A 15,747-nucleotide genomic window follows, 5' to 3' on the forward strand; every position below is an offset into this window, starting at 1 on the left:
CTCAAACTGTCTACGCTTTAATCGATTCCTGGGAGAGCAGTAGTAGTTTCCGAAGCGCATCTGGAGGCTTCCTGTAATCTGTGGACGTTCAGAGTGTTAATGAAACATAGAAATTTATCGGGATTGAATACAACAGGCACAATGCGGACTTTTCTCCATGGGAGAAACGTCTCACACTGTGTACGCTTTGATTGTTCCCTAGGAGATCAGTAGCAGTTTCCGAAGCACATCTGAAAGCATTATGTAATCGGTGGACACTCAGAGTGTTGATGAAACACAGTAATTGCATCGGGATTGAATACAACATGCACAGTTCGGACTTTTCTCCATTGGAGTAATGTCTCATACTGTCTATGCTTCGATCGTTCACTGGGAGACCAGTAGTAGTTTTCGAAGCCAATCCAGAGGCTCCCTGTAATCTGTGGACGTTCAGAGTGTTGATGAAACACACAAATTGCATCGGCATTGAATACAACAGGCACCAAGCGGACTTTTCTGCATTGGAGTACTGTCTCAAACCGTCTACGCTTTGATCGATCCCTGGGAGACCAGCTGTAGTTTCCGAAGGACATCTGGAGGCTTTCTGTAATCTGTGGACGTTCAGAGTGTTGAGGAAACACAGATATTGCATCGGCATTGAATACAACAGGCACCATGCGGACTTTTCTCCATGTGGTTAATGTCTCAAACCGTCTACGATTTGATCGTTCAATGGGAGACCAGCAGTAGTTTCCGAAGAACATCTGGTGGCATCCGTAATCTGTTGACGTTCAGGGTGTTGATGAAACAAAGAAATTCCATCGCGATTGAATTCAACAGCCGCCATGAGGACTTTCCTCCATGGGTGTAATGTCTCCAACCGTCTACGCTTTAATCGTTCCCTGGGAGACCAGTAGTAGTTTAAGAAGCACGTCTATAGTCTTTCCGTAATCTGTGGACGTTCATAGTGTTGATGAAACACAGAAATTGCATCGGGACTGAATACAACAGGCACCATGCGGAATTTTCTCCATGGGTGTAATGTCTCATTCAGTCTACACTTTGATCGATTCCTCGGAGGCCAGTAGCAGTTTCCGAAGCACGTCTGCAAGCTTCCTGTAATCTGTGAACTTTCAGAGTGTTGATAAAACACTGAAATTGCATCGGGATTGAACAGAACAGTCACGATGAGGTCTTTTGTCATAGGGAGTAATGTCCCAATCTGTCTACGCTATTATCGATTCCTGGGAGACCAGTAGTAGTTTCCGAAGCACATCTGGAAGAATTCTGTAATCGGTGGACGTTCAGAGTGTTGATGAAAAACAGTAATTGTATAGGGATAGAATACAACATGCACAGTTCGGACTTTTCTCCATGGGAGTAATGTGTCAAACTGTCTACGCTTTGATCGATTCCTTTGAGACCAGTAGTAGTTTCCGAAGCACATTTGGAAGCTTCCTTTAATCTGTGGACGTTCCGTGTGTTGGTATAACACAGAAACTGCATCGGCATTGAATACAACAGGCACCATGCGGACTTTCCTCCATAGGAGTAATGTCTCAAACCGTCTACGCTTTGATCGATACCTGGCAGACCAGTAGTAGTTTCCGAAGCACATCTGGTGGCATTCTGTAATCTGTGGACGTTCAGTGTGTTGATGAGACATTGAAATTCCATCGCGATTGAATACAAAAGGCACCATGAAGACTTTTCTCCATGGGTGTAATGTCTCAAACTGTCTACGCTTTAATCGATTCCTGGGAGAGCAGTAGTAGTTTCCGAAGCGCATCTGGAGGCTTCCTGTAATCTGTGGACGTTCAGAGTGTTAATGAAACATAGAAATTTATCGGGATTGAATACAACAGGCACAATGCGGACTTTTCTCCATGGGAGAAACGTCTCACACTGTGTACGCTTTGATTGTTCCCTAGGAGATCAGTAGCAGTTTCCGAAGCACATCTGAAAGCATTATGTAATCGGTGGACACTCAGAGTGTTGATGAAACACAGTAATTGCATCGGGATTGAATACAACATGCACAGTTCGGACTTTTCTCCATTGGAGTAATGTCTCATACTGTCTATGCTTCGATCGTTCACTGGGAGACCAGTAGTAGTTTCCGAAGCCAATCCAGAGGCTCCCTGTAATCTGTGGACGTTCAGAGTGTTGATGAAACACACAAATTGCATCGGCATTGAATACAACAGGCACCAAGCGGACTTTTCTGCATTGGAGTACTGTCTCAAACCGTCTACGCTTTGATCGATCCCTGGGAGACCAGCTGTAGTTTCCGAAGGACATCTGGAGGCTTTCTGTAATCTGTGGACGTTCAGAGTGTTGAGGAAACACAGATATTGCATCGGCATTGAATACAACAGGCACCATGCGGACTTTTCTCCATGTGGTTAATGTCTCAAACCGTCTACGATTTGATCGTTCAATGGGAGACCAGCAGTAGTTTCCGAAGAACATCTGGTGGCATCCGTAATCTGTTGACGTTCAGGGTGTTGATGAAACAAAGAAATTCCATCGCGATTGAATTCAACAGCCGCCATGAGGACTTTCCTCCATGGGTGTAATGTCTCCAACCGTCTACGCTTTAATCGTTCCCTGGGAGACCAGTAGTAGTTTAAGAAGCACGTCTATAGTCTTTCCGTAATCTGTGGACGTTCATAGTGTTGATGAAACACAGAAATTGCATCGGGACTGAATACAACAGGCACCATGCGGAATTTTCTCCATGGGTGTAATGTCTCATTCAGTCTACACTTTGATCGATTCCTCGGAGGCCAGTAGCAGTTTCCGAAGCACGTCTGCAAGCTTCCTGTAATCTGTGAACTTTCAGAGTGTTGATAAAACACTGAAATTGCATCGGGATTGAACAGAACAGTCACGATGAGGTCTTTTGTCATAGGGAGTAATGTCCCAATCTGTCTACGCTATTATCGATTCCTGGGAGACCAGTAGTAGTTTCCGAAGCACATCTGGAAGAATTCTGTAATCGGTGGACGTTCAGAGTGTTGATGAAAAACAGTAATTGTATAGGGATAGAATACAACATGCACAGTTCGGACTTTTCTCCATGGGAGTAATGTGTCAAACTGTCTACGCTTTGATCGATTCCTTTGAGACCAGTAGTAGTTTCCGAAGCACATTTGGAAGCTTCCTTTAATCTGTGGACGTTCCGTGTGTTGGTATAACACAGAAACTGCATCGGCATTGAATACAACAGGCACCATGCGGACTTTCCTCCATAGGAGTAATGTCTCAAACCGTCTACGCTTTGATCGATACCTGGCAGACCAGTAGTAGTTTCCGAAGCACATCTGGTGGCATTCTGTAATCTGTGGACGTTCAGTGTGTTGATGAGACATTGAAATTCCATCGCGATTGAATACAAAAGGCACCATGAAGACTTTTCTCCATGGGTGTAATGTCTCAAACTGTATACGCTTTAATCGTTCACTGGGAGACCAGTAGTAGTTTAAGAAGCACATCTGGAGTCTTTCCGTAATCTGTGGACGTTCAGAGTGTTGACGAAACACAGAAAATGCGTCGGGATTGATTACAACAGGCACCATGCGGACTTTTCTACATGGGAGTAATGTCTCAAACTGTCTACGTTTCAATCGATTCCTGGAACAGAAGTCATAGTTTCCGAAGCACATCTGGAAAATTCCTGTAATCTTTGGACAATCAGAGTGTTAATTAAACAAAGAAATTGCATCGGGATTGAATACAGCAGGCACCATGCGGACTTTGTTCAATGGGAGTAATGTCTCAAACTGTCTACGGTTTAATCGTTCCCTGAGACCCCAGTAGTAGATTCCGAATCACGTCTGGAAGCTTCCTTTAATCTGTGGACGATCAGAGTGTTGATGCAACACAGAAATTGCATCGAGATTGAATACAACAGGCACCATGCGGACATTGATCAATGCGAGTAATGTCTCAAAGTGTCTACGCAATGATCGTTCCCTAGGAGACCAGTAGTAGTTTCTGAAGCACATCTGGAGGCTTACTGTATTCTGTGGACGTTAAGAGTGTTGATAAAACACAGAAATTGCATCAGTACTGAATACAAGAGGCACCATGCGGACTTTTCTCCATGGGAGTAATGTCTCAATGTGTCTACGCTTTGATCGATTCCTTGGAGACCAGCAGTAGTTTCTGAAGCACATCTGCAAGCTTCCTGTAATCTGTGGACGTTCAGAGTGTTGATGAAACGCAGAAATTATATCGAGATTGAATACAACAGGCACCATTCGGACTTTGCTCAATGGCAATAAAGTCTCAAACTGTCTACGTTTTAATCGTTCCCTGGGAGACCAGTAGTAGTTTCCGAAGCGCATCTGGAGGCTTCCTGTAATCTGTGGACGTTCAGAGTGTTAATGAAACATAGAAATTTATCGGGATTGAATACAACAGGCACAATGCGGACTTTTCTCCATGGGAGAAACGTCTCACACTGTGTACGCTTTGATTGTTCCCTAGGAGATCAGTAGCAGTTTCCGAAGCACATCTGAAAGCATTATGTAATCGGTGGACACTCAGAGTGTTGATGAAACACAGTAATTGCATCGGGATTGAATACAACATGCACAGTTCGGACTTTTCTCCATTGGAGTAATGTCTCATACTGTCTATGCTTCGATCGTTCACTGGGAGACCAGTAGTAGTTTCCGAAGCCAATCCAGAGGCTCCCTGTAATCTGTGGACGTTCAGAGTGTTGATGAAACACACAAATTGCATCGGCATTGAATACAACAGGCACCAAGCGGACTTTTCTGCATTGGAGTACTGTCTCAAACCGTCTACGCTTTGATCGATCCCTGGGAGACCAGCTGTAGTTTCCGAAGGACATCTGGAGGCTTTCTGTAATCTGTGGACGTTCAGAGTGTTGAGGAAACACAGATATTGCATCGGCATTGAATACAACAGGCACCATGCGGACTTTTCTCCATGTGGTTAATGTCTCAAACCGTCTACGATTTGATCGTTCAATGGGAGACCAGCAGTAGTTTCCGAAGAACATCTGGTGGCATCCGTAATCTGTTGACGTTCAGGGTGTTGATGAAACAAAGAAATTCCATCGCGATTGAATTCAACAGCCACCATGAGGACTTTCCTCCATGGGTGTAATGTCTCCAACCGTCTACGCTTTAATCGTTCCCTGGGAGACCAGTAGTAGTTTAAGAAGCACGTCTATAGTCTTTCCGTAATCTGTGGACGTTCATAGTGTTGATGAAACACAGAAATTGCATCGGGACTGAATACAACAGGCACCATGCGGAATTTTCTCCATGGGTGTAATGTCTCATTCAGTCTACACTTTGATCGATTCCTCGGAGGCCAGTAGTAGTTTCCGAAGCACGTCTGCAAGCTTCCTGTAATCTGTGAACTTTCAGAGTGTTGATAAAACACTGAAATTGCATCGGAATTGAACAGAACAGTCACGATGAGGCCTTTTGTCATAGGGAGTAATGTCCCAATCTGTCTACGCTATTATCGATTCCTGGGAGACCAGTAGTAGTTTCCAAAGCACATCTGGAAGAATTCTGTAATCGGTGTACGTTCAGAGTGTTGATGAAAAACAGTAATTGTATAGGGATAGAATACAACATGCACAGTTCGGACTTTTCTCCATGGGAGTAATGTGTCAAACTGTCTACGCTTTGATCGATTCCTTTGAGACCAGTAGTAGTTTCCGAAGCACATTTGGAAGCTTCCTTTAATCTGTGGACGTTCCGTGTGTTGATATAACACAGAAACTGCATCGGCATTGAATACCAGAGGCACCATGCGGACTTTCCTCCATAGGAGTAATGTCTCAAACCGTCTACGCTTTGATCGATACCTGGCAGACCAGTAGTAGTTTCCGAAGCACATCTGGTGGCATTCTGTAATCTGTGGACGTTCAGTGTGTTGATGAGACATTGAAATTCCATCGCGATTGAATACAAAAGGCACCATGAAGACTTTTCTCCATGGGTGTAATGTCTCAAACTGTATACGCTTTAATCGTTCACTGGGAGACCAGTAGTAGTTTAAGAAGCACATCTGGAGTCTTTCCGTAATCTGTGGACGTTCAGAGTGTTGACGAAACACAGAAATTGCATCAGTACTGAATACAAGAGGCACCATGCGGACTTTTCTCCATGGGAGTAATGTCTCAATGTGTCTACGCTTTGATCGATTCCTTGGAGACCAGCAGTAGTTTCTGAAGCACATCTGCAAGCTTCCTGTAATCTGTGGACGTTCAGAGTGTTGATGAAACGCAGAAATTATATCGAGATTGAATACAACAGGCACCATGCGGACTTTGCTCAATGGGAGTAATGTCTCAAACTGTCTACGCTTTGATCGATTCCTGGGAGACCAGTAGTAGTTTCCGTAGCACATCTGGAGGCATTCTGTAATATGTGGACCTGCTGAGTGTTGATGAAACACAGAAATTGCATGGATATTGAGTACAACAGCGCCATGTGGACTTTTCTCCATGGGAGTAATGTCTCAAACTGTCTACGCATTGATCGATTCCTGGGAGAGCAGTAGTACTTTCCGAAGCACATCTGTAAGCTTCCTGTAACCTTTGGACATTAAGAGTGTTAATGAAACACAGAAATTGCATCGGGATTGATTACAACAGGCACCATGCGGACTTTTCTCCATGTGAGTAATGTCTCAAACAGTCTACGCTTTGATCGATTCCGGTGAAACCAGTAGTAGTTTTCGAAGCACATCTGGAGGCTTCCTGTAATCTGTGGACGTTCAGAGTGTTGATGAAACACAGAAACTGCATCGGCATTGAATGCAACCGGCACCATGCGGACTTTTCTGCATAGGAGTAATGTCTCAAACCGTCTACGCTTTGATCGTTCCCTGGGAGACGAGTAGTAGTTTCCGAAGGACATCTGGAGGCTTTCTGTAATCTGTGGAAGTTCAGAGTGTTGTTGAAACACAGAAATTGCATCGGGATTGAATACAACAGGCACCATGCGGACTTTTCTCCATGTGAGTAATGTCTCAAACAGTCTACACTTGGATCGATTCCTGGGAAACCAGTAGTAGTTTTCGAAGGACATCAGGAGGCTTCCTGTAATCTGTGGACGTTCAGAGTGTTGATGAAACACAGAAACTGTATCAGGACTGAATACAACAAGCACAATGCGATCTTTCCTCCATGTGAGTAATGTCTGAAACAGTCTACGCTTTGTTCGATTTCTGGGAAACCAGTAGTAGTTTTCGAAGCACATCTGCAGTCATTCTGTAATCTGTGGACCTTCAGTGTGTTGGTGAAACACAGAAATTGCAACGGGATTGAATACAACAGGCACCATGCAGACTTTTCTCCATGTGAGTAATGTCTCAAACTGTCTTCGCTTTTATCGATTCCTTGGAGAACTGTAGCAGTTGCCGAATCACATCTGGAGGCATTCTATAATCAGAGGACCTTCAGAGTGTTGATGAAACTTAGAAATTGAATCGGGATTGAATACAAAAGGCACCATGCGAACTTTACTCAATGGGAGTAATGTCTCAAAGAGTCTACGCTTTGATCGATCCTGGGAGACCAGTAGTAGTTTCCGACGCACATCAGGAGGCATTCCGTAATCTGTGGACCTTGAGAGTGTTGATGAAACACAGAAATTGCATTGGGATTGAATACAACATACCCCATGCGGAAATTTCTGCATGGGAGTAATGACTCAACGTGTCTACGCTTTGATCGATTCCTGGGAGACCAGTGATAGTTTCCGTAGCACATATGGAGGCATTCTGCAATCTGTGGTCGTTCAGAGTGTTCATGAAACACAGAAATTGCATCGGGATTGAATACAACAGGCTCCATGCGGACTTTTCTCCACGGGAATAACGTCTCAAACTGACTACGCTTTGAAACTTCCTGGCAGATTAAAACTGTGTGCCCGACCGAGATTCGAAATCGGGACCTTTGCCTTTCGCGGGCAAGTGCTCTAGCAACTGAGCTACCGAAGCACGATTCACGCCTGGTACCCACATCTTTACTTCTGCCAGTATCTCGTCTCCTACCTTCCAAACTTTACAGAAGCTTTAATGCGAAACTTGCAGATCTAATATTCCTGAAAGAAAAGATATAGCGGAGACAGGGCTTAGCCACAGCCTGGGGGATGTTTCAATAATTATAATTTCTGTAAAGTTTGGAATGTAGGAGAAGAGATACTGGCAAAAGGAAAGCTGTGAGTACCGGCCGTGAATCGTGCTTCGGTAACTGTGATGTTAGAGCACTTGCTCACGAAAGGCAAAGGTCCCGAGTTCGAGTCTCGGTCGAGAACACAGTTTTAATCTGCCAGGAAGTTTCATATCAGCGCACACTCGGCTGCCGAGTGAAAATCTCATTCTGTCTACGCTTTGATTGTTCCCTGAGAGACCAGTAGCAACTTACAAAGCACATCTGTAGGCTTCATGTAAACTGTGGACGTTCACAGTATTGATGAAAAACAGAAATTACACCGTGATTGAATACAACAGGCACCATGCGGACTTTTGTCACAGGGAGTAATGTCTCAAACTGTCTACGCTTTGATCTTTCCCTGGTAGACCAGTAGTAGTTTCCGAAGCACATCTGAAGGCTTCCTGTAATCTGTGGACGATCAGAGTGTTGATGAAACACAGAAATTGCATCGGGATTGAATACAACATGCACCATGTGGACTATTGTTATAGGGAGCAATGTCTCAAACTGTCCACGCTTTGATCGTTCCCTGGGAAACCAGTAGTAGTTTTCGCATCACATCTAGAGGATTCTGTAATCTGTGGACATTCAGAGTGCTGATGAGACACAGAAATTCCATCGGGATTGAATACAACAGATACCATGTGGACTTCTCTCCAAGGGAGTAATGTCTAAACTTTCTACGTTTTTGATCGTACACTGGGAGACCAGTAGTAGTTTAAGAAGCACATCTGGAGGTTTTCTGTAATCTGTGTACGTTCAGAGTGTTGATGAATCACAGAAATTGCATCGGGATTGTATACAACAGGCATAATGCGGACTTTTGTCATAGGGAGTAATGACTCAAACTGTCTACGCTTTGATCGCTCCCTGGGAGACCAGTAGTAGTTTTCGAAGCACATATGAAGGCTTCCTGTACGCTGTGGACGTTCAGAGTGTTGATGAAACACAGAAATTGCATCGGGATGAATACAACATGCACCATGCGGACTTTTGTTATAGGGAGTAATGTCTCAAACTGTCTACGATTTTGATCGTTCCCTGGGAGACCAGTAGTAGTTTCCGATGCACATCTGGTGGCATTCTGTAATCTGTGGACGTTCAGAGTGTTGATGAAGCACAGAAATTTCATCGGGATTGAATGCAACAGACACCATGAGGACTTTTCTCCATGGGTGTAACGTCTCCAACCGTCTACGCTTTAATCGTTCCCTGGGAGACCAGTAGTAGTTTAAGAAGCACGTCTATAGTCTTTCCGTAATCTGTGGACGTTCATAGTGTTGATGAAACACAGAAATTGCATCGGGACTGAATACAACAGGCACCATGCGGAATTTTCTCCATGGGTGTAATGTCTCATTCAGTCTACACTTTGATCGATTCCTCGGAGGCCAGTAGTAGTTTCCGAAGCACGTCTGCAAGCTTCCTGTAATCTGTGAACTTTCAGAGTGTTGATAAAACACTGAAATTGCATCGGGATTGAACAGAACAGTCACGATGAGGTCTTTTGTCATAGGGAGTAATGTCCCAATCTGTCTACGCTATTATCGATTCCTGGGAGACCAGTAGTAGTTTCCGAAGCACATCTGGAAGAATTCTGTAATCGGTGGACGTTCAGAGTGTTGATGAAAAACAGTAATTGTATTGGGATAGAATACAACATGCACAGTTCGGACTTTTCTCCATGGGAGTAATGTGTCAAACTGTCTACGCTTTGATCGATTCCTTTGAGACCAGTAGTAGTTTCCGAAGCACATTTGGAAGCTTCCTTTAATCTGTGGACGTTCCGTGTGTTGATATAACACAGAAACTGCATCGGCATTGAATACAGCAGGCACCATGCGGACTTTCCTCCATAGGAGTAATGTCTCAAACCGTCTACGCTTTGATCGATACCTGGCAGACCAGTAGTAGTTTCCGAAGCACATCTGGTGGCATTCTGTAATCTGTGGACGTTCAGTGTGTTGATGAGACATTGAAATTCCATCGCGATTGAATACAAAAGGCACCATGAAGACTTTTCTCCATGGGTGTAATGTCTCAAACTGTATACGCTTTAATCGTTCACTGGGAGACCAGTAGTAGTTTAAGAAGCACATCTGGAGTCTTTCCGTAATCTGTGGACGTTCAGAGTGTTGATGAAACACAGAAAATGCGTCGGGATTGAATACAACAGGCACCATGCGGACTTTTCTACATGGGAGTAATGTCTCAAACTGTCTACGTTTCGATCGATTCCTGGAACAGAAGTCATAGTTTCCGAAGCACATCTGGAAAATTCCTGTAATCTTTGGACAATCAGAGTGTTAATTAAACAAAGAAATTGCATCGGGATTGAGTACAGCAGGCACCATGCGGACTTTGTTCAATGGGAGTAATGTCTCAAACTGTCTACGCTTTAATCGTTCCCTGAGACCCCAGTAGTAGATTCCGAATCACGTCTGGAAGCTTCCTTTAATCTGTGGACGATCAGAGTGTTGATGCAACACAGAAATTGCATCGAGATTGAATACAGCATACAACATGCGGACTTTGGTCAATTGGAGTAATGTGTGAAACAGTCTACGCTTTGAGCGTTCCCTGGGAGACCAGTTGTAGTTTCCGAAGCACATCTGGAAACTTTCTGTAATCTGTGGACGTTCAGAGTGTTGATCAAACACAGACATTGCATCGGCATTGAATACAACAGGCGACATGCAGACCTTGCTCATTGGGAGTAATGTCTCAAACTGTCTACGCTTTGATCGATTTCTGGGAGACCAGTAGTAGTTTCCGAAGCACATCTGGAGGCATCCTGTAATCTGTGGACTTTCAGAGTGTTGATGAAACGCAGAAATTGCATCGGGATTGAATACAACATCACCATGCGAACATTTCTTCATGGGAGTAATGTCTCACACTCTCTACGCTTTGATTGTTCCCTAACAGAAATGTAGTAGTTTCCGAAGCACATCTGGAGGCTTCCTACAATATGTCCACGTTCAGAGAGTTGATGAAACATGTGAATTGCATCGGGATTGAATGCAACTGGCACCATGCGGACTTTTCTCCATGGGAGTTATGTCTCAAACTGTCTACGCTTTGATCGTTCCCTGGGAGACCAGTAGTAGTTTTCGAAGCACATCTGGAGGCATTTTGTAATCTGTGGACATTCAGAGTGTTGATGAAAGACAGAAATTGCAATCGGGATTGAATACAACAAGCACCATGCGGACTTTTCTTCATGGGAGTAATGTCTCAATCTGTCTACGCTTTGATCGTTCCCTGAGAGGCCAGTTGAAATTTCCGAAGCACATCTGGAATCATTCTGTAACCTGTGGACTTTCAGAGTGTTGATGAAACGCAGAAATTATATCGAGATTGAATACAACAGGCACCATGCGGACATTGATCAATGCGAGTAATGTCTCAAAGTGTCTACGCAATGATCGTTCCCTAGGAGACCAGTAGTAGTTTCTGAAGCACATCTGGAGGCTTACTGTATTCTGTGGACGTTAAGACTGTTGATAAAACACAGAAATTGCATCAGTACTGAATACAAGAGGCACCATGCGGACTTTTCTCCGTGGGAGTAATGTCTCAATGTGTCTACGCTTTGATCGATTCCTTGGAGACCAGCAGTAGTTTCTGAAGCACATCTGCAAGCTTCCTGTAATCTGTGGACGTTCAGAGTGTTGATGAAACGCAGAAATTATATCGAGATTGAATACAACAGGCACCATGCGGACTTTGCTCAATGGGAGTAATGTCTCAAACTGTCTACGCTTTGATCGATTCCTGGGAGACCAGTAGTAGTTTCCGTAGCACATCTGGAGGCATTCTGTAATATGTGGACCTGCTGAGTGTTGATGAAACACAGAAATTGCATGGATATTGAGTACAACAGCGCCATGTGGACTTTTCTCCATGGGAGTAATGTCTCAAACTGTCTACGCATTGATCGATTCCTGGGAGAGCAGTAGTACTTTCCGAAGCACATCTGTAAGCTTCCTGTAACCTTTGGACACTAAGAGTGTTAATGAAACACAGAAATTGCATCGGGATTGATTACAACAGGCACCATGCGGACTTTTCTCCATGTGAGTAATGTCTCAAACAGTCTACGCTTTGATCGATTCCGGTGAAACCAGTAGTAGTTTTCGAAGCACATCTGGAGGCTTCCTGTAATCTGTGGACGTTCAGAGTGTTGATGAAACACAGAAACTGCATCGGCATTGAATGCAACTTGCACCATGCGGACTTTTCTTCATAGGAGTAATGTCTCAAACCGTCTACACTTGGATCGATTCCTGGGAAACCAGTAGTAGTTTTCGAAGGACATCAGGAGGCTTCCTGTAATCTGTGGACGTTCAGAGTGTTGATGAAACACAGAAACTGTATCAGGACTGAATACAACAAGCACAATGCGATCTTTCCTCCATGTGAGTAATGTCTGAAACAGTCTACGCTTTGTTCGATTTCTGGGAAACCAGTAGTAGTTTTCGAAGCACATCTGGAGTCATTCTGTAATCTGTGGACCTTCAGTGTGTTGATGAAAGATAGAAATTGCAATCGGGATTGAATACAACAAGCACCATGAGGACTTTTCTCCATGGGAGTAATGTCTCAAACTGTCTACGCTTTGATCGTTCCTTGGAAGACCAGTTGAAGTTTCCGAAGCACATCACGATGCTTCCTGTAATCTGAGGACATTCAGAGTGTTAATGAAACACAGAAATTGCATCGGGATTGAATACAATAGGCACCATGTATCCTTTTTTCCATGGGAGTAATGTCCCAAACTGTCTACGATTTGATCGATTCCTGGGAGACCAGTAGTAGTTTCCCAAGCACATCTGGAGGCATTCTATAATCTGTGGACCTTCAGAGTGTTGGTGAAACACAGAAATTGCAACGGGATTGAATACAACAGGCACCATGCAGACTTTTCTCCATGTGAGTAATGTCTCAAACTGTCTTCGCTTTTATCGATTCCTGGGAGAACTGTAGCAGTTGCCGAATCACATCTGGAGGCATTCTATAATCAGAGGACCTTCAGAGTGTTGATGAAACACAGAAATTGAATCGGGATTGAATACAAAAGGCACCATGCGAACTTTACTCAATGGGAGTAATGTCTCAAAGAGTCTACGCTTTGATCGATCCTGGGAGACCAGTAGTAGTTTCCGACGCACATCAGGAGGCATTCCGTAATCTGTGGACCTTGAGAGTGTTGATGAAACACAGAAATTGCATTGGGATTGAATACAACATACCCCATGCGGAAATTTCTGCATGGGAGTAATGACTCAACGTGTCTACGCTTTGATCGATTCCTGGGAGACCAGTGATAGTTTCCGTAGCACATATGGAGGCATTCTGCAATCTGTGGTCGTTCAGAGTGTTCATGAAACACAGAAATTGCATCGGGATTGAATACAACAGGCTCCATGCGGACTTTTCTCCACGGGAATAACGTCTCAAACTGACTACGCTTTGAAACTTCCTGGCAGATTAAAACTGTGTGCCCGACCGAGATTCGAAATCGGGACCTTTGCATTTCGCGGGCAAGTGCTCTAGCAGCTGAGCTACCGAAGCACGATTCACGCCTGGTACCCACATCTTTACTTCTGCCAGTATCTCGTCTCCTACCTTCCAAACTTTACAGAAGCTTTAATGCGAAACTTGCAGATCTAATATTCCTGAAAGAAAAGATATAGCGGAGACAGGGCTTAGCCACAGCCTGGGGGATGTTTCAATAATTATAATTTCTGTAAAGTTTGGAATGTAGGAGAAGAGATACTGGCAAAAGGAAAGCTGTGAGTACCGGCCGTGAATCGCGCTTCGGTAACTGTGATGTTAGAGCACTTGCTCACGAAAGGCAAAGGTCCCGAGTTCGAGTCTCGGTCGAGAACACAGTTTTAATCTGCCAGGAAGTTTCATATCAGCGCACACTCGGCTGCCGAGTGAAAATCTCATTCTGTCTACGCTTTGATTGTTCCCTGAGAGACCAGTAGCAACTTACAAAGCACATCTGTAGGCTTCATGTAAACTGTGGGCGTTCAAAGTATTGATGAAAAACAGAAATTACACCGTGATTGAATACAACAGGCACCATGCGGACTTTTGTCACAGGGAGTAATGTCTCAAACTGTCTACGCTTTGAACTTTCCCTGGTAGACCAGTAGTAGTTTCCGAAGCACATCTGAAGGCTTCCTGTAATCTGTGGACGATCAGAGTGTTGATGAAACACAGAAATTGCATCGGGATTGAATACAACATGCACCATGTGGACTATTGTTATAGGGAGCAATGTCTCAAACTGTCCACGCTTTGATCGTTCCCTGGGAAACCAGTAGTAGTTTTCGAAGCACATCTAGAGGATTCTGTAATCTGTGGACATTCAGAGTGCTGATGAGACACAGAAATTCCATCGGGATTGAATACAACAGATACCATGTGGACTTCTCTCCAAGGGAGTAATGTCTAAACTTTCTACGTTTTTGATCGTACACTGGGAGACCAGTAGTAGTTTTAGAAGCACATCTGGAGGTTTTCTGTAATCTGTGTACGTTCAGAGTGTTGATGAATCACAGAAATTGCATCGGGATTGTATACAACAGGCATAATGCGGACTTTTGTCATAGGGAGTAATGACTCAAACTGTCTACGCTTTGATCGCTCCCTGGGAGACCAGTAGTAGTTTTCGAAGCACATATGAAGGCTTCCTGTACGCTGTGGACGTTCAGAGTGTTGATGAAACACAGAAATTGCATCGGGATGAATACAACATGCACCATGCGGACTCTTGCTATAGGGAGTAATGTCTCAAACTGTCTACGATTTTGATCGTTCCCTGGGAGACCAGTAGTAGTTTCCGATGCACATCTGGTGGCATTCTGTAATCTGTGGACGTTCAGAGTGTTGATGAAGCACAGAAATTTCATCGGGATTGAATGCAACAGACACCATGCGCTCTTTGCTCAATGGGGGTAGCGTCTCTAACTATCTACGCTTTGATCGATTCCTGTTGGACCAGTAGTAGTTTCCGAAGCACATCTGAAAGCATTATTTAATCTGTGGACGTTCAGAGTGTTGATGAAACACAGAAATTGCATCGAGACTGAATACAACGCGCACCATAGGGACTTTTCTCCATGGGATTGACGTCTCAAACTGTCTACGTTTTGATCGTTCAGTGGGAGACCAGTAGTAGTTCCCGAAGCACATTAGTACGCTTCCTGTAATCTGTGGACGTTCAGATTGTTGATGAAACACAGAAATTGCATCTCCATTGCATACAACATTCACCATGCGCACTTTTCTCCATGTGAGTAATGTCTCAAACTGTCTATTCTTTGATCGTTATCTGAGAGTAAAGCAGTAGTTCCCGAAGCACATCTGGAGCCATCCTGTAATCTGTGGACGTTCAGAGTGTTGATGAAACACAGGAATTGTATCGGCATTGAATACAACAGGCACCAATGTGGACTTTTCTCCATGGGCGTAATGTCTCGAACTGTCTACGATTTGATCGATCCCTGGGAGTCAAGTTGTAGTTTCTGAAGCAGATC

Source organism: Schistocerca gregaria, chromosome 5, assembly GCF_023897955.1.
Source record: "Schistocerca gregaria isolate iqSchGreg1 chromosome 5, iqSchGreg1.2, whole genome shotgun sequence".
NCBI classification, from domain to species: domain Eukaryota; kingdom Metazoa; phylum Arthropoda; class Insecta; order Orthoptera; family Acrididae; genus Schistocerca; species Schistocerca gregaria.